Source organism: Salmo salar, chromosome 24, assembly GCF_965601325.2.
Source record: "Salmo salar chromosome 24, fSalSal1, whole genome shotgun sequence".
Lineage (NCBI taxonomy): Eukaryota > Metazoa > Chordata > Actinopteri > Salmoniformes > Salmonidae > Salmo > Salmo salar.
This window is the reverse complement of record NC_138314.1, coordinates 1,999,273-2,019,853: the sequence shown is the minus strand read 5'-3', so window position 1 is coordinate 2,019,853 and position 20,581 is coordinate 1,999,273. Positions and strand designations below refer to the sequence as shown.

Here is a 20,581-nt window from a genome sequence, read left to right as displayed (position 1 = left end):
CCGTATTACCGCCACACCGACAGTCACGAGTCATGAAGGCAGTCAAATTCTACGTGACTGTTTAGTCATGGTAATTAGGCTTCTCCAAGCTCTGTGTCACGACTTCCGCCGAAGTCGGCTCCTCTCCTTGTTCGGGCGGCGTTCAGCGATCGACGTCACCAGCTTTCTAGCCATCGCCGCTCCATTTCTCATATGTCCATTTGTTTTGTCTTGTTCCATACACACCTGGTTTTCATTCCATAATCACACTGCATGTATTTAGTCCTCTGTTCCCCTCCATGTCTTTGTGTGTAATTGTTTTGTGTTACGTGGTTATCGTCACACGCCAGACTGGGTTTTCATGTTTCCGTGTTTTTGCACAAGGTTTGTTTATTTTGTATTACAGTGTTTTGTATTGAACATTTATCGCGCCTTACACTTTTGTGTCCTGTCGGGCGTATGTACGTTCCGTCTGCTGTCCGTGACCAGTTGATCTATTGGGCACACACATCACCCTCCTCTGGTCATTCGGGGATCGGTCGGACTGTGCTCTGTCTGACTGGGAAGTACTGGTGGCCCACCTTGGCTAAGGACGTGAGGGTTTATGTTTCCTCCTGCTCGGTGTGTGCCCAGTGTAAGGCTCTGAAACACCTGCCCAGAGGTAAGCTACACCCCTTACCCGTTCCACAACGACCTTGGTCACACCTGTCTGTGGATTTCTTTACCGATCTATCTCTTTCACAGGGAAACAGTACGATCCTGGTCGTTGTGGATCGTTTCTCTAAGTCCTGTCGTCTCCTCCCTCTGCCCGGTCTTCCTACGGCCCTACAGACTGCAGAAGCCCTGTTTACTCACGTCTTCCGGCACTACGGGGTGCCTGAGGATATAGTGTCTGATCGGAGTCCCCATTTCACGTCGAGAGTCTGGAAGGCGTTCATGGAATGTCTGGGGGTCTCGATCAGCCTTACCTCGGGTTTTCACCCCGAGAGTAACGGGCAGGTAGAGAGAGTCAACCAGGATCTGGGCAGGTTTCTGCGGTCCTATTGCCAGGACCGGCCGGGGGTGGCGTTCGTGCCCTGGGCCAAGATGGCACAGAACTCGCTTCGCCACTCCTCCACTAACCTCTCCCCCTTTCAGTGCGTATTGGGGTACGTCGACCCGAAACCTGCCCCTCCGCCTGCCCTGCCGGAAGCTGGGGCCGTGGCATCAGGGTCAGACCGAGGCTCCTGCGGCGGATGACTGGTTCAGGCGCGCGGAGGAGACATGGGAGGCCGCCCATGTTCACCTCCAGCGAGCCGCGTTTCGGCAAAAGACCAGCCTAGACCGTCACTGCAGTGAGACTGGCTCTCGACCTGAAACCTGCCCCTCCGCCTGCCCTGCCGGAAGCTGGGTCCGCGGTTTGTGGGGCCATTCAAAGTCCTGAGGAGGGTGAACGAGGTGTGTTACAGATTACAGCTTCCCTCTGATTACCGTATTAACCCCTCATTCCATGTGTCTCTCCTCAGGCCGGTGGTGGCTGGTCCGCTCCAGGAATCTGAGGTGCGGGAGGTCCCTCCGCCCCCTCTGGACATCGAGGGGGCCCCGGCGTACTCCGTTCGTTCCATCCTGGATTCAAGGCGTCGGGCAGGGGGCCTTCAGTACCTCGTGGAGTGGGAGGGGTACGGTCCGGAGGAGAGGTGCTGGGTTCCGGTTGAAACTCCGAACTGCTGTGGGAGTTTCACCGTCGCCGGCCGGATCACCCTGCGCCTCGCCCTCCGGGTCGTCCCTGAGGCCGGTGTCGGCGTGCCTCTGGAGCCGCGCGTCAAGGGGGGGGGGCACTGTCATGACTTCCGGAGTCGGCTCCTCTCCTTGTTCGGGCGGCGTGCGGCGATCGATGTCACCGGCTTTCTAGCCATCGCCGCTCCATTTCTCATATGTCCATTTGTTTTGTCTTGTTCCATACACACCTGGTTTTCATTCCATAATCACACTGCATGTATTTAGTCCTCTGCTCCCCTCCATGTCTTTGTGTGTAATTGTTTCGTGTTATGTGGTTATCGTTACGCGCTAGACTGGGTTTTCATGTTTCCGTGTTTTTGCACACGGTTTGTTTATTTTGTATTACAGTGTCTTGTATTGAACATTTATCGCGCCTTACACTTTTGCCTTGTGGGCTGGAGGTTTTCAAGAAGCTGCGTTCTTCTGTTATTTTCGCTACTGCCATAATAAAGTGTGCGCTTGTTCAATACTCCCTGCTCTCCTGCACCTGACTTCTCCACCAGCAGTGCACAGCCCTGACACTCTGATGCCGTTGATGGTCATTAGCAGCCTACCAAACTTGCTAACTGCTAACACTATTGTCCCTCTAATCACTCTGACATCAATGCAATTGTTATCAAACATTTTATTGAACATTTCATGAGAGCCCATGAGCTCATGTTGCGTAACATTTCTATAGGCTATGCAATTGTGCGAGAAAACAGAGTGAGGGCCTCTATTAAAAAGAGGATCCCATCAGCTTTCTACAGGCTAGGCCTATGTAACGATCGTCGTCGGGTGATGAGGAAGCGGACCAAAACGAAGCTGGGAGCGAACACATGTTTATTCTTTACACTGAAATAAACACGTACACAAAACCAAGAAAATGCCGATACGTTAACTGCTCAAAATCAAAGAGACAACACCCCACAAACAGCGTGGGGGAAAAAGGAACTTAAATGTGATCCCAATCAGAGACAACTAGCGACAGCTGTCTCTGATTGGGAATCGACAGAACCCAACATAGAAATCACCCACATAGAGCTAACACAAGGCTATAATGCAAACATAGAAAGCAAACCAAGGAAAAATACCCAACATGACCCACCCTGACCCAAAATACCCGAGTTCACCTGGTCAGGGCGTGACAGCCTACTATATTTATTTCTCAACTTTCTTAATATAAAGCACATTGCTTATCTTTACAACAGGAGTATAACCTACCTGGCTGGCATGAAAATGAACCACGGGAAAAGTGTTCTCCATTCGCTATTTAAGTGCATAGGTGACATGTATTTTTTCCTCTGTCCCGGTTTGGAGACAGGTGCATGATAATGGTCCATTCTAAATCAAAACAAATTTCACAGATATATTATTTAGTATATGTAAAGACAAGATTAAATCAAGAATAGTCTGATAATAGTGACAATATTAGCCTATCACTTGTGAATGATATATTATCACTTGTGAATGATGCTCAGCGTAAGGCAAGAAACAATATTTTTTTCCCCCGACGTTTTTTAATCATAGTCGCACACCTCATGAAGCCTAGCCCATAGGCTTATATGTTTTGATAAGGTTGGTATCACAACTAAAGTGGCCAAATAACTTCTTAAAATGAAGCACATGAATCCACTTTACAAGGGGTGCAGAGCCTACCTGGCATACATAAGCAGCGAGTGAGTTTCAAGTTTGGGGAAGAAGATTTTCACCATAAAAATGCACCTTTATATTAAAAGCATTTCATGCATAATCACATTTGCGGTCACTTTTGATAATGGTGTTTTCCCGCTAATGGAACACTTGCGCTTATAGCCTACTGCCATGTGCGCATTGCTGCGCTTATGTGAAAAAAAGCCTACAAGTTTATCAACATTTTAAGCTAAAAGTTCTGATCTGTTGCGTCAGTCACAAAAAAACTTTTTTGTTGATGCTAGTGTTTGTATTAAGTTAGAATCTATAGCATCCCACAACTGCTATGTTTGGAATATTTATTTATTGCACAGAATATGTCAACTTTTGTACTATGGTGGATAGTAGATTGACATAGGCTAGTGCTTTAAAAAAAATTATTGTAGTTTTTTGTATTTTACCCCCTTTTTGCCCAATTTCAATTATGATCTTGTCTCATCGCTGCAACTCCCCAAAGGGCCCGGGAGAAGTGAAGGTGGAGTCATGCAACCCCCGAAATATGTCCCGCCAAACCTCACTCTTTAACACCCGCCCGCTTAACCTGGAAGCCAGCTGTACCAATGTGTCAGAGGAAACACTGTTCAAATGACGACAAAAGTCGCCACAAGGAGTTACTAGAGCGCGATGAGCCAAGTAAAGCTCCCCGGCCAAACCCTCCCCTAACCCGGACAACACTGGGCCAATTGTGCGTCGCCCTATGGGACGCCTGGTCATGGCCGGTTGTGACACAGCCTGGGATCGAACCCGGGTCTGTAGTGACGGACTGCGATTCATTGCCTTAGACCGCTACACGACTCGGGAGGCCCCATAGGCTAGTGTTTTTGGTGTTCTACTCATCTTGTGCCTACTCATCTTGTTGGCTGGCGAAAAGTAAATGTGGATAGTTCTTCCGATATCTCAATATGCACCTCGGAATTGGATAAGGACACGCGCAGTTGCGTCCCAAATGTGTCTGTCTTTACTTGTAGACTGTGAGAAAGGCCCGTTCATGTGATGCAGAGCTATGTGAGTGAGGTGCTTCGGAGTACGCAGCACTCAGGGAGAAGGGCACAACGCAGCACTCTGGGCCAAGGGAAGAACGGACACTGGCATGACAAAGGCATGGATTTTTTTAGGGTGCATTACGGCCACACAAAGGGGATGTCGCCGGGAAATTCGAGGCATTATCAAGTGCTTGTCAAATTGTGAATGAGGAACTGCGCAAAAAAACAAAGTAGAGCTTATGCCTTTCAAGCGACTTTTTTCAAATCGTCATTAGTGTCGAATCATACAGCCTTAGAATGTATTAAATACATATGCATTATATAATGTATGAAATACATATCAAAACATATAGCTCAACATTTGTAGAACAACTAAAGTTACATTAATAAACTCTAAATTAAGCATATTTCTTTGTTAATCTTACATCTAGACGTTCCGCTAGCGGAACACCACTCCAATATCCAATGATAGGGCGTGGCGCGAAATACAAACTCCTCGAAAATCCGAAAACTTCAATTTTTCAAACATTACACCATTTTAAAGACAAGACTCTCCTTTATCTAACCACACTGTCCGATTTCAAAAAGGCTTTACAACGAAAGCAAAACATTAGATTATGTCAGCAGAGTACCCAGCCAGAAATAATCAGACACCCATTTTTCAAGCTAGCATATAATGTCACAAAAACCAAAACCACAGCTAAATGCAGCACTAACCTTTGATGATCTTCATCAGATGACACTCCTAGGACATTATGTTATACAATACATGCATGTTTTGTTCAATCAAGTACATATTTATATCAAAAAACTGCTTTTTACATTAGCATGTGACGTTCACAACTAGCATTCCCACCGAACACTTCCGGTGAATTTACTAAATTACTCACGATAAACGTTCACAAAAAACATAACAATTATTTTAAGAATTATAGATACAGAACTCCTTTATGCAATCGCGGTGTCCGATTTTAAAATAGCTTTTCGGTGAAAGCACATTTTGCAATATTCTGAGTAGATAGCTCGCCATCATGGGCTAGCTAATTTGACACCCACCAAGTTTGGTACTCACCAAACGCAGATTTACTATAAGAAAAATTGGATTACCTTTGCTGTTCTTCGTCAGAATGCACTCCCAGGACTTCTACTTCAACAACAAATGTTGGTTTGGTTCCAAATAATCCATAGTTATATCCAAATAGCGGCGTTTTGTTCGTGCGTTCAAGACACTATCCGAAGGGTAACGAAGGGTGACGCGCCCGGCGCGTATCGTGACAAAGAATTTCAAAATATTCCATTACCGTACTTCGAAGCATGTCAAACGCTGTTTAAAATAAATTTTTATGTGATTTTTCTCATAAAATAGTGATAATATTCCGACCGGGAAACCCTGTTTTCGTTCAAAGACTCAAAGTTGAAAATGGAGTCGTCTCGTGCACCCGTCTCATTGTTCTCAGATCGACCACTATCCAAATGCGCTACTGTTTTTCAGCCTGGGACAGCAGAGTCATCATTCAACGTTCTGGCGCCTTCTGAGAGCCTATGGGAGCCTTAGAAAGTGTCACGTTACAGCAGAGATCCTTTGTTTTGGATAGAGATGACAAAGAAGGCCAAGAAATGGTCAGACAGGGTACTTCCTGTACAGAATCTTCTCAGGTTTTGGCCTGCCATTTGAGTTCTGTTATACTCACAGACACCATTCAAACAGTTTTAGAAACTTTGGAGTGTTTTCTATCCAAAGCTACTAATTGTATGCATATTCTCGTTTCTGGGCAGGAGTAATAACCAGATTAAATCGGGTACGTTTTTTATCCGGCCGTGAAAATACTGCCCCCTATCCATAACAAGTTAACCGCTCAAAACAGAATAGCCGCATGTGAACACTCCCTCAAATCATTTGGAGAAATTATCCTTTATTTTATTCAATTGTATTCTTCATACTATAAAATAATGCCACGGAATTCTAAGAACATCTTGCCTGCTAAAAATGAACTTGTGTAGCCAATAGCCATTTGGCATAGGGACAACTCAGAGTATGCTATTCTGTTTTTTCTGAAATAGACATTTTCTTCATATCGTTTCTTTAGACCTGTCTAAAATAAATAATGGATTTATCGTGAAGGTGTAGGCTATATTACATGGATTTAATATACTTTTTAAAATGTAGATGTTCCAAAGGTCTGCATCAGTGGTTTCTAGACCACTATGTGTGGAAGCCAGGAGATGCTAAATGTGTTTGTTTATTAACGGTAAATTACCGTGAGACCACATTTATTTGCTTGACAATCACCGGCTGACGAAATTTCCTGCCCACCACAGCCAGAGTCACCATACCAGAATTTTGGTTCGATACCGATACAAGGTTTAGTATCATATTACTCGATACCATCACAATACCAGATACCAAAATGATACCACAGCAAAAAAAGAAGGCATATTAACCAAAGTCACAGAATGGCACTTGATCCAGACAGATTAACTCAGCTACTGCTTTGTTCAATCGTTGGGCATCTTTTGAGTTCAATATCATTACATTTTAAATGTTTTATGTCAACATTTTTCAGAGACATGTATACATTAATGAATCAATTATACAATCATAAAATCAATTTGACTTTGTTTTTAACCAATCTTACTACATAACAACATAATGGTAATGATTTGTATGAACGCTAAATTACTATTGATAAACTGGGTAAATCAAGATGTCGCTTAGGCCTATTCACAATACAGGTGAATGCATATCAATAGGAGTGTGTGCATGCACATCTCTCTCTTTGGGAGAGATGTGAGTGAGACATATATGAATTAATAAAGTTTTGGTGGCAATCAGCTTTGAAATCAGCATAAAGTACTAGGTTAGAGAACTGATGTTAGCTTCAGCTGTAAGATAGCAAGGAAACTTAGCCTACAAAGCTGGAAACTACGTTGAAGTGTTTTAGCCTGTATATGGATATTGTTTTGCAAACAGTAATTAAAAGTTACAAAATGTTTACATGCCGTGTCACATTATTCAAGTGTGTTAACTTCTGTGCAGCATGAGTGGGAAGCAAACATAATGCAACCCTGACTCCTAGTGCAGGCTAAGTGGAGCAAGCATGGTGAGCTCGCGCTACGAAGGGGATATTGGCTGCGCTGACAGAAAGACTTGATCATTGAGACACATTTGACAGAAGGTTACAAAAATTCTAGTATCAAACCATTTTTCATGTTCTAGTATCGAAAAAGTAGCAAAGTTTCGGTATACCGTGCAACACTAGTGCAAAGTGGTTCAGGGCCAGTTTCCCAGGAGACTGCTACACCTGCTACCAGTGTGCGTATTGCAGGGGGGCCAGGGGGGGCTCAGACCCCCGAATGAGACATGAGATTCCCTAAATGGGGAGGGGGGGTCTCTAATTTAACCATTCTCCTATTTCTTTAAATGCAATTTTGTACTGATACAGTGGTAAATATGAAAATAAAGCAAACTTGCAACATTGTGTCAACTGGGTTCAACTTCAGACTGATAGAGAACTTGTTTCAACTGGGCCCTTAGTTTCCCGTGCCGATGAACTCGGGACAGACACAGCTGTATTCTTAATGACGCCGGAGGAGATGGTTGCCGTTTTACAGGCTCTTAACCAATTGTGCTATTGTGTGTGTTCTTTCGCGTTATTTGTAACTTATTTTGTACATAATGTCTCTGCCAAAGTCTCTTAGGACCGAAAAGAGCTTCTGGATATCAGGACAGCGATTACTCACCTCGTACTGGACGAAGATTTTTTCTTTAACGAGTCGGACGCGAAGGATTTACTTCAGACACCCGACAAGGCCCACATCCCCGTCATTCGCATGAGACAGAGATATCGGGGACGTACGTCAGGGTGCCTTGTAAGGATCCGACGGCGAGTGGGTAATCTGCCTCTAACATCAGTCCTATTAGCCAACGTACAATCATTGAATAACAAAATAGACAAGCTACAAACGCGAATATCCTACCAACGGGACAATAACTGTAATATCTTATGTTTCACTGAGTTGTGGCTGAACGATGACATGGATAAAATACAGCTGGTGGAATTCATGCTGCATTGGCAAGATAGAACAGCTGCCTCCGGTAAGACAAGGGGTGGCGGTCTGTGTATATTTGTAAACAACAGCTGGTGCACAAAATCGAATATTAAGGAAGTCTCAAGGTTTCACTCGCTTGAGGTAGAGTATGTCATGATGAGCTGTAGACCATACTATTTACCAAGAGAGTTGACAACCATTTTTTCGTAGCTGTCTATTTACCACCACAAACCGATGCTGGCACTGTCCGCACTCAATGAGCTGTATAAGGCCAAAAGCAAACAGGAAAACGCTTAACCAGAGGCGGCGGTCCTAGTGGCCAGGGACTTTAATGTAGGGAAACTTAAATCAGTTTTACCTCATTTCTACCAGCATGTTAAATGTGCAAGCAGAGGAAAATCAAGACCACCTTTACTCCCCACACAGAGACGTGTACAAAGCTCTCCCTCGCCTTCCATTTGGCAAATCTGACCATAACTCTATCCTCCTGATTCCTGCTTACAAGCTAAAACTAAAGCAGGAAGCACCAGTGACTCGGTCAATAAAGAAGTGGTAAGACAATGCAGATGCTAAGCTACAGGACTGTTTTGCTAGCACAGACTGGAATATGTTCTGGGATTTTTCCGATGGCATTGAGGAGTACACCACATCAGTCACTGGCTTTATCAATAAGTGCGTTGATGACGTCGTCCCCACAGTGACTGTATGTACATACCCCAACCAGAAGCCATGGATTACAGGCAACATTCGCACTGAGCTAAAGGGTAGAGCTGCCGCTTACAAAGAGCGGGACTCTAACCCGGACGCTAAGAAGAAATCCTGCTATGCCCTCAGACAAACCATCAAACAGGCAAAGTGTCAATACAGGACTAAGATTGAATCGTACTACACCGGCTCGGACGCTCGTCGAATGTGGCAGGGCTTGCAAACTATTACAGACTACAAAGAGAAGCACAGCCGCGAGCTGCCCAGTGACACGAGCCTACCAGACGAGCTAAATTACTTCTATGCTCGCTTCAATGCAAGCAACACTGAAGCATGCATGAGCTCTTCAGCTGTTCCGGATGACCGTGTGATCACGCTCTCAGTAGCCAATGTGAGTAAGACCTTTAAACAGGTCAACATTCACAAGGCCGCAGGGCCAGATGATGGTGGCGCGTGTACAATTCGAGCCTCGGTATCTACCCAGATGTTTGCAAATCAGCAGTAATTAACTTAATAGTTCTTAGTTTATTCACTCAGTACAGCCTGATGTACACTCAGTATAGCCGACAAGAACTCCTGGATATTGGAGCACAATGCACAAAAAGAGTTTTTGACAACTTCCAACTTCCACTAGAGATCGCGAAGACGCCCCGGGAGACTTCCTCTTCGGCCACGGAGCATCTGCCAAACCACACTGTGGTGCAGTTAGTCAGAATGCTCTCGACCGTGCAGCAGTAAAAGTTCACCAGGACCTTGGGAGACAGGCGGGCCTTCTTCAGCCTCCTCAAAAAGCCTGTACTTTTTATTTCACCGCTGCACGGTCGAGAGCATTCTAACTAACATTGCCGAGAGGAAGTGCCCAGAGGCGGCGTCGAGATCGTAAACAAAGGCGAGGGAAGCGGGGTGGCCTCTGGGCCAGGCAAAAGCTAACCCCACATCGGCTTTCACTACCTAGCCTTTTCCTCGCTAACGTCTGGTCACTGGCGAACAAAATGGACGAAATACGACTAAGAATCATATCACAAAAAAAGGATTATGGATTGCAGCGTCATGATTTTCACAGAAATGTAGCTAAACAACAGCATACCTGACAATTCTATTGGGCTAGAGGGGCGCGACATCTTCAGGGCTGATCGCACCGCAGAGGACCAAAGACCAGAGGAGATGGTCTGTGCATTTATGTAAACAAAGCATGGTGTACAGACAGAAACATAACCGGGAGTCACTGCTCAACCAATCTGGAGTACCTGATGATTAGGTGCAGGCCTTTCTACTTGCCTCGGGAGCTTACATCCATTGTTGTTACTGCAGCCTACATACCTCCGGATGCTAATGCTAAACTAGCAATGAAAGAACTGCAGGTTGCTATTAGCAAACAGTAAACTGCACATCCTGATGGTGCTTTTGTTGCAGGGGATTTTAACCACTCAAATCTGAAAACTGTTTTTCACAAATTCCACCAAAATGTCTCCTGCCCCACTAGAGGAGACAATTTACTAGACCACGTGTATACAAACATTCCGGAGGCTTACAAAGCCATTCCCCTCCCCCACCTGGGACAGTCTGATCACCTTTCACTGTTCCTACTCCCCAAGTATTTACCCCTCATTAACCTCTTGACGATCGCCTAGGATAGGGGGCACCACAGCGCATTTAAAAAAAAAATGGTGCCCATTTTAAACGGCCTACTACTCAAACTCAGAAGCTAGGATATACATATAATTAATACTTGTGGATAGAAAACACCCTAAAGTTTCTAAAACTGTTTGAATGGTGTCTGTGAGTATAACAGAACTCATATGGCAGTCAAAACCCCGAGACAGATCGAAACAGGAAGTGGAATTCTGAATTGCGAACTCAACTTCATCACGTTGCATATTAATCACACCGTGAGCTATGGTTCATTGAGCACTTCCTATTGCTTCCACTAGATGTCCCCAGTCTTTACAAAGTGATTTGAGTCTCCTACTGTGAAAACTGACAGAATGACACGCTGTGGAACGTGGTCACACGGAGAGGGCCATCACCATTATGACGCCGGCGCCCCTGGTTACCCTCCCCTTTCGAAACGTTTTGAAACACAATGCAATCGTCCCCCTCGAATCTTATTGGAGCTCTAGTTGAAAAAGGCCCTAAAGATTTATGTTATACAACGTTTGACATGTTTGAACGAACCTAAATAAGAAAAAAATTCATTTTGTTGAAAGAGTAGCCCCGCGCACGTCGGAACTTTTGGTGCAGCCTTCAGAACGCGCTAACAACAACAAGCTAATGGAACATAAAGGATGAACTTTTTCGAACGAAAATACATTTGTTGTCGACCTGGGATTCCTGGAAGTGCCTAAGGATGAAGATAATCAAAGGTAAGGGATTATTGACAATAGTATACAAGACTAGATTTGATATGTGATTGTTCCAAGATGGCTAGCCTATTGCTATTGCTAGCCTATTGTTCTGAGTATCGCATCCCCTTTTATCGCAAAGTGTGATTACCCAGTAAAATTATTTTTAAATCTGGCATTACAGGTGCTTTCAAGAGATATTCATCTATAAATCTTAGAATGACAATATTACATTTTAAAAATGTTTTCGAATAGTAATTTAGTAAATTGTAGCGCTGTTTCATCGGATGCATTTGAGGGAAAATAGTTAGTCAATGTTACGCACCAATGTAAAATGCTGTTTTTATATATAAATATGAACTTTATCGAACAAAAGAATGCATGTATTGTGTAACATGATGTCCTAGGTGTGTCATCTGATGAAGATTGTCAAAGGTTAGTGCTGCATTTAGCTTCTTTTTTGGTTATTTGTGATGCATGTGGTTGGTCGGAAAATGGCTATGTGGCTACTTTTACGATATACTCCTCTAACATAATCTAATGTTTTGCTTTTGCTGTAAAGCCTTTTTGAAATCGGACAACGTGGTTCGATTCAGGAGAGGTGTATCTATAAAACGATATAATTTGAAAAAAAAATTGAATTTTTTTTTGAATTAAATTTTGTTATGCTAATGGCGATAGGATTTTTCACTGGATGTCCGGAGGCCGCACAGGGGTTAAATGCGTGAAACCATCAGTGACGACAGTCAAAGTGTGGCCAGAGGGGTCACACCCATTACTACTGCACCAGTTTCACCACACAGACTGGAGACTGTTTGCCACTCAGGTCACCCTTGACTCCCATACGGACATTGAAACATATGCTTCTTCCGTTATGGATTACATCAACATCTGCATCAACAATGCCACCACCCATAAACTAATAAAGACCTTCCCCAACCAGAAGCCTTGGATGAAGAGAGAGGTCTGACTACTGCTAATGGCACGTGACACTGCTTTCAGATCCGGCGATGCGGAAGCCTACAGCTCATCCAGGGCCAACCTGAAAAAGGGCATCAAGATGGCTAAACATGACCACAAACTGCGGATTGAGGAGCACTTCAACAATAACTCCGACCCTCGACGCATGTGGCAGGGCATCCAAGCCATCACAGACTACCGGCCAAAAAACCCTACCCTAATAGCCAGCGACATCTCCATCTCCGTCGAGTTAAACAGGTTCTACGCTCGCTTTGACAGGGATCCAGCCATCAAAGCTGAGCGCCCCCCAGACGACCTCCCTCTCAGACTATCCATCGCAGATGTGTTGTCTGCACTGAGCAGGGTGAATGCACGCAAGGCTGCTGGTCCTGATGGGGTCCCCGGTCGTGTGCTCAGAGCATGTGCTGGGCAGCTGGCCGAGGTCTTCACTGACATTTTCAACCTGTCGCTGGCCCCACATACTTTAAAACCGCAACTATTGTGCCAGTGCCGAAGCAGTCAACCACATCAAGCCTGAATGACTTCCGAACTGTTGCACTCACCCCCATGATCATGAAGTGCTTCGAAAGACTGGCTTTGGCCTACCTTCAGTCCTGCCGCCCTCCAACACCGGATCCCCACCAGTTTGCCTACCGACTGAACAGGTCTACAGAGGACGCCATCTCCACAGCTTTACACTCTGCCCTGACCCACCTGGACAAAATCAACACCTATGTGAGAATGCTGTTCATAGACTTTAGCTCAGGATTCAATATGGGCATTCCCTCTAGGCTGGTCACCAAACTCCATGACCTCTTTCTGTAACTGGACTTTGGACTTCCAAACCAACAGACCCCATTTTGTCAGGTTAGACAACTTCATCTCCTCAACCCTGAACACCAGTGTGCCACAGGGCTGCGTGCTGAGCCCCCTCCTGTACTCCCTCTTCACCTATTCCTGTACACGGTTCCAACACCATCGTCAAGTTCGCAGACAACACCATGGTGGGAGTCCTGATCAGTGACAATGCCTACAGGGAGGAGGTCAAGCATCTGGCTGCATGGTGCGCTAACAACAACCCTTCAATGCAAAGAAAACCAAGGTGCTCATTGTGGATTACAAGAAGTCTAAAAGCTGCAGCCACGCCCCAGTTCTCATTGATGGCATTGAGGTGGAGCGTGTGCCCAGCTTCAAATTCCTGGGTGTCTACATCTCAGAGGACTTCTCCTGGACCCTAAACATCTCAACCCTGGTCAAAAAGGCACAGCAGGAGGCTGAAGGAGGCCTGCCTATCTCCCAAGATCCTGGTGAACTTTTACTGCTGTACGGTCGAGAACGTTCTGACTAACTGCGCCACAGTGTGGTTTGGCGGATGCTCCATGGACGACCAGAAGGCCCTGCAATGGGTGGTGAAAACCGCCCAGCACATCACTGGTGCCCAGCTCCCTGCCATCGTAGACCTCCAGTGCAAGCGGTGTCTGCATTAGGCACGTGGCATCATCAGGGAGCCTTCACATCCATGCCACAATCTGTTTGCCCTCCTACCATCAGGCAAGCGGTACAGGTCTCTACTTTCCCGCACTAGCAGGCTCAAGAACAGTTTCTTTCCAGCTACTGTAAACCTGCTGAACTCTGTGACACGGCACTAGCCATATCCACCCGCCCACCGCTTAGTACTGCCTCTCAGGGACCTTGTTGCACTACTCTCTTTGCACTCTTCATGGTACTACTGGACTATAATATTGCTTTGCAAAGTCTGTTAAGGACATTATTCAGTTGTACATGTACATGTCTACCTCGGTAACCTCATTGCTGCTATCCCTGTATTTCAGTTGCATGCCTCCTTGCACTTTCAATTTGCCTTCATTGCACATTTGGACTTGTTATTTAGCTTCATTGCACATGTATACATCCCACTTAATAACATACATTGTATTTAATTGTTTCACTTGTACATTTGTTGTACTCTTTTATTTGCACATCTGGTTAGATGCTAACTGCATTTCGTTGTACAGTACTTGTACTTGTTCAATGACAATGAAGTTTAATCTAATCTAATTACCAGGACGTGCACTCTGAGCATGCTCTGACCAACTGACTAGTGCCTTCACTGACATTTTTAACCTGTCCCTGACTGAGTCTGTAATACCAACATGTTTCAAGCAGACCGCCAAAATCCCTGTGCCCAAGAACACTAAGGTAACCTGCCTAAATGACTACCGACCCGTAGCACTCACGTCTGTAGCCATGAAGTGCTTTGAAAGGCTGGTCATGGCACACATCAACACCATTAAAGCTCATCACTAAGCTAAGGACCCTGGGACTAAACACCTCCCTCTGCAACTGGATCCTGGACTTCCTGATGGGCCACCCCCAGGTGGTAAGGGTAAGTAACAACACATCTGCCACGCTGATCCTCAACACGGGGGCCCCTCAGGGGTGCTATTATTTGCTATTATTTGACCATGCTGGTCATTTATGAACATTTGAACATCTTGGCCATGTTCTGTTATAATCTCCACCCGGCACAGCCAGAAGAGGACTGGCCACCCCTCATAGCCTGGTTCCTCTCTAGGTTTCTTCCTAGGTTTTGGCCTTTCTAGGGAGTTTTTCCTAGCCACTGTGCTTCTACACCTGCATTGCTTGCTGTTTGGGGTTTTAGGCTGGGTTTCTGTACAGCACTTTGATATATCAGCTGATGTAAGAAGGGCTATATAAATACATTTAAAATCACCTGTAGTCCCTGTTCACTCATGACTGCATGGCCAGGCACAACTCCAACACCATCATTAAGTTTGCAGACGACACAAGAGTGGTAGGCCTGATCACCGACAGCAATGAGGAAGGAGGTCAGAAACCTGGTCGTGTGGTGCCAGGATAACAACCTCTCCCTCAACGTGATCAAGACAAAGGAGATGATTGTGGACTACCATTCTCATCGACGGGGCTGTAGTGGAGCAGATTGAGAGCTTCAAGTTCCTTGGTGTTCACATCACCAACAAACAATCATGTTCCAAACACACCAAGACAGTTGTGAAGAGGACACGACAAAGTCTATTCCCCCTCAGGAGACTGAAAAGATTAGTCACTTTAACTCTACCTACATATACATATTACCTCAATTACCTCGACTAACCTGTGCCCCCGCACATTGACTCTGTTCCGGTACCCCCTGTATATAGCCTCGCTACTGTTATTTTACTACTGCTCTTTAATTATTATTATAATTAATTTTTTATCTATTTTTTACTTAACTTATTTTTCTTAACTGCATTGATGGTTAAGGGCTTGTAAGTAAGCATTTCACTGTAAGGTCTACCTACACCTGTTGTATGTGACAAATAAGATTTGATTTGATTATTTTTCGTGTCATATTTCAGCCCCTTTTCAGGTTTCCAGACTTCTCTTTTGACAAAAATGGTCAATTTGTCAGAAAAATGCATCAATTAATTCAAGCTACAAGAGTGTAGGCCTAATGACAATCTCCAAATGTCATTACACCTAGAAGTGTTGGTGTTTTGTAACAGATCTCTTTACATTCATCCAATGGCTGGTGCACTGTTTGGATGCTGGAATTATTTTGGGGTGGTTAGGTATGACTCCTTTGGGTTTGCATAAAAAGCTGGAAAAAAAGCTTCTCTGTGGTAGGCTAAGTGAATAACATGATACGCCTCCGCCTGTAATATTTGACGGGCGGGGTAAATTTCACAGTTGAAGCTGCTTTACTCAACTCTGCATCACAACTAGAATTAAGTTAGCGTCTTAGCTAGTTCTAAAAAGCGTTAGTGTTATTAGCCTTAGCAAGCTCGAATCTGCCACTGCCAGGATTTATATCAGAAATTGGCTTCGCCAAACAAACCCAAGAGAAGAAAAAGAGCAGTGAGCAGCAGCAGCATCAAACTACCAAGCCCAGCAGTGATGTTGCCGAGCTCCAGCTAGCTCCGCGTGCAGAGCCTACCCACCCTTCCACAAGCGCCCCTAGGTTAATGGCTCCACAGCCCCCTACACCGCTGGCTGTTCATGACAATCTTGGAACAGAGTAGCCAGCCCAGGTTAGCCTAAAATCCTACTGTAGCTGCAGATTTTCTGTCCAAACACTTTCATTTAAAAGCAACTTGTTCATAGGAAGATAGTGGCTGGAATACTCGGTTACTGCAAATGAGGCATTCTGTTTCCCATGTCGAAAGTTATGCTAATGCAGACAAGGCTTTCACCCAAGATGGGTATTCTAAGTGGAAGCATGCTATTGATAGTACCAAACGATTCGCTAGGTACGCAAAGAGCATTTGAAAGGCACTGCATCGTGGGAAGAAAAACAAGTTTGAAGTGCTATGGGAACATTGGTGTCAACATTTGTTAATGATGGACAGCTGGCGAGAAATGTCATATACCTTTTCTGTCTATGATGGTATATACTCTCCGAAAAGACAATGAACTTGCCAATGTGTTTAGTACCCACAATGCCATATACACGTCACACAATATTCAAAATGAACTCATAGGACTGACTCATGGGTGGGGCATCCACAGTTACATGTGAGAACTAATTTTCCACTTTGACAAACGTGTTCAGTGTTATGGTAGGCAGGCATTGCTTAATTGATTGAGTGGGTCGAATTTGATCCAGTGTATTGTGCCATATCTCCACGTGTTGCTGTACTCATGAGTGGCATCGTTTTCCATGTTTGAAGCGGGCCTATTTGTTTGGCAAGACAGCTGCATCTCATTGTAGTAGGCTATGGTTTGGTTATTTGGATCTCCAATCACATTTTGTTTACTGCGTGCACCTGTGTAATGATCATGCTGTTTAATCAGCTTCTTGATATGCCACACATGTCAGGTGGATGGATTTATCTTGGCAAAGGAGAAACGCTCATTAACAGGGATGTAAATGTAGTAGAGTGATGTTGTTCCCCTAGATTATGCACCAAGTTGCGCACAAGGACAGTTCAAGTGGGCCAGGTCAAGAGGGGATGTTAATAAGTTAATAAAAATAATAATAATTCAATGTGGTTTCTTTATTTAATTACAGCAGCATAGTTAATGTTATTTTTCGGTGTACAAACATTTTTTGATATCTATATTGTAAATACACCTAATTGTAAAAGTTTGTATATTTTGGTTTGGTCCATCGCGGGTTATCCGTACTTACGTACCATTTTATCGTTCTCTTTTGCCGGACCTTCAGCTAGCAAGGTATGTTGTCCTTGGCGCCGTAATTTGTCAATATAAAACTGTGGTAAAGTTACATAAAGTGCTGTTACGCAACTATAGGTTTTGTTACAATGTGAACAATTATAAAGATTTATGTTAACAACTTTCACCAAGCTCGCTAATTAGGGTACCTATTGTAACTCGGGAGTATTTGGGACCGTGTTTGAGTGAGTTGCTATGTGCTCACGCAGGTGCCCGAGAGCTATGACTGCACCGAGGGCTAACATATTGTGTGTTGTCTCTTCGTGTGCAGGTATGTCTTTTATTTTGTTCCGAATATGTTGTATATCATTTTAATTGTATAGTGTGCTGTTGGACACTGAATGTATGTATGCAGTTCCCGCTCTTTTGCCGGACCTTCAACTAGCAAGGTGCCCGAGAGCTGTGACTGCACCGAGGGCTAACATATTGTGTGTTGTCTCTTCGTGTGCAGGTCGAATAAAAATGATTCTACCATCAGAATTCCAGTTGTGGCAGTCCTAAATAAAAATACACAACGCAGAACGAACCACGCTACAAACTGGTGCCGTGACCTGCTGACTGGTCAGCTCAAGCCGACCCCCGGGAGCTGTGCATGTGGCTGAGGCGCACGACCTGCGCATGCGCATTTGTTGATGGTTTGCTGTAAGCTAATATATACTGTAAACAGTGAATGTGAGTGTAGCATATTCATTAGATACAGGTATTCGTGCTTATTTGTATGTTTTTGATGAATTTGTTTATTGCCATTTTTTTTTTGTATTTGAATGCAGTAAATTACATTGTATTTTAGTGCTCTGTTGAGCCATGGAAGACTCTCAAGTCCACAAATTTAGTTATGCCGGGATTTTAGTGTGGGTAGAGGGAGGGGTGTCCTTGCATTTACACCACTTGTACAGTCAGCTCCTGGGAGTAGAGCGTTTGCTAGTCCTGAGTTTGCAAGCGCTGGGAGGGGTAGGCTGTTTGTTCCACCTGACCAGGGTATCCCACCTCTGTCTTTTGATGTACCATCACCCACAGTCCTCAGTGATAATGGGACGTCTCCGAGTCAGCTTAGTGACATTATTAAGCAGATTGGTTCAGAGATAGGTGAATCTATCAGAGCGAGTTTACTGCAGTCTGGGGTTTCAAGTCTTTCTCCTGCCTGTCCCCCTCACCAACCCTAGCAGTTTCCCCTGCCTGAGCAGTGTGGGTCAACCTTTACTGATGCGTCCAAGCTGAATCTGGTTGTGAAGTCCGATGTTAGTCCTCCACCTTTCTTTAGGGGTGATGGCTCAGATAAGTACTCTGTCCTGGAGTGGGAGGAGTTAATGGGAGTCTACTTAGAGAAGAGGGGTTACACTGGGTCTGAGAATGTTGGGGAGGTGATGTCTAGGCTCATGGGGAGGGCACGGGATGTGACCAAAGTCTGGATGCGTAACAACCCTGTTGTCACAGATGTTAAGGCGGTGTTCAGTGATCTCAAGCAACGCTTTGGGGATACTGTCTGCTCAGGTATGCCATTAGCTGATTTCTATTCAATCAAACCATATGCTAATGAGGGTCCAATAGATTTCTGGATTAGGCTTAACAAAGCTGCAGAGGCAGCCAAACAGTACCTTGTGAGTGAGGGCAGGACCCTACCCAATGAGTGCTCAGAGTTGGCAGTCATGTTTGTACGCAACTGTCCTGATAAAGAGTTGGCCCAAGTGTTCAAGAGCAAACCCCTTCGTGACTGGACAGCCAGTGAGGTACAGAATCAGTTGGATGAACTGTTAAGGGAACGTAAAGCATGTAGAACACAACTTTCACAGCAGGTGGCTGCCGTCTTTGACTCCCCCCAGGAGGGAGTGGGTCCTGTGAACAGACCTAAGGTGTCATCCTTTTCTCAATGTGGCCGTGAACCAGACCAGGCACCATCTATATCTGAGGGTGAGACATTAGAGAAGGTTTTGACTTTGTTAGAGAAGGCTCTGGTCAGCAATACTCAGTCTGTGAACAGAGGGCCCCGTAAACAGTTCCACAAATGTCAGCGTGAGTGCGCCGTCTGTGGAAGCACTAATCACTGGACCAAAGCTCACTGTCAGATGCACCAGCTGTGCTTCAAGTGCTTCTCTCCGGGCCACATGAGCTTTGACTGTAGTGAGGCTGGGCAGCGACAGAGCCCTGGATGTGGACAGACTGGCAGGTCTCAGGAAAACTAGAATGCCTCCATTCTGAGGAGGGCAATGTGGGGCAGTCTTGTTTTTCCTCCACTGATGATGATATCGAATCTGTTTATTCTTACTTTTGTGAGTCAGTACCCAAGAACAATACAGTCATTTTTCAGAACACAATGAGAATTACTCAGAATGACAGTTTGTTTTACACCTCTGTGCTAGTACAGGATAAAGTTGAGCTGAAGGGGATGTTAGATAGTGGGTCCATGGCTACTACTCTGCGCGCAGATATTGTACCTCGGTTGAGGGAGGCAGGAGTGGTAGAGGGGAACTTTCTAGCTCCTTCAGATATCATCCTGGTGGGTTGTGGTGGGAAGCAAACTAGCCCAGTGGGCATGTGTGATTTAAAAATTCAGCTTTATGGCTTCAGCTATGTAGTCCCAGTGCTTATTGTAGATGGGCAGGTTGATGAACTCATTGTGGGCACTAATGTGTTGAAGTCTTTGATTAGACAGTTCAAATCAAATGAGAGCTACTGGCGGGTGGTGGGTACACCAGGTTCCTCTAGCCAGTGCGATGACAGCCACTTCCTGCGTCTCCTGTCAAATCTGGAGAGATGGAGAGGAGACTCCATCCCAGATAAAGTAGGCACCATTAAGTTGAAGAGAGCAGTAACGCTCCAACCCATGAGTGAGCATCTGGTGTGGGGCCGCCTACCCCCAAAGACAAAACTCTCTGTGGGCAGTACTGTTGTTGTCAAGCCCAGCACGTCTCGGTGTGTGAATCGACACATACTAGTGGG

The 20,581-nt window shown here is 45.0% G+C and overlaps 1 protein-coding gene across 1 annotated transcript in view; it reads right to left on the bottom strand.

Moving 5' to 3' along the window:
- The window catches only part of LOC106584890 (protein prenyltransferase alpha subunit repeat-containing protein 1), a 166,892-nt gene that overhangs the window by 11,664 nt on the left and 134,647 nt on the right, over positions 1–20,581 (bottom strand). The window lies entirely within an intron of this gene.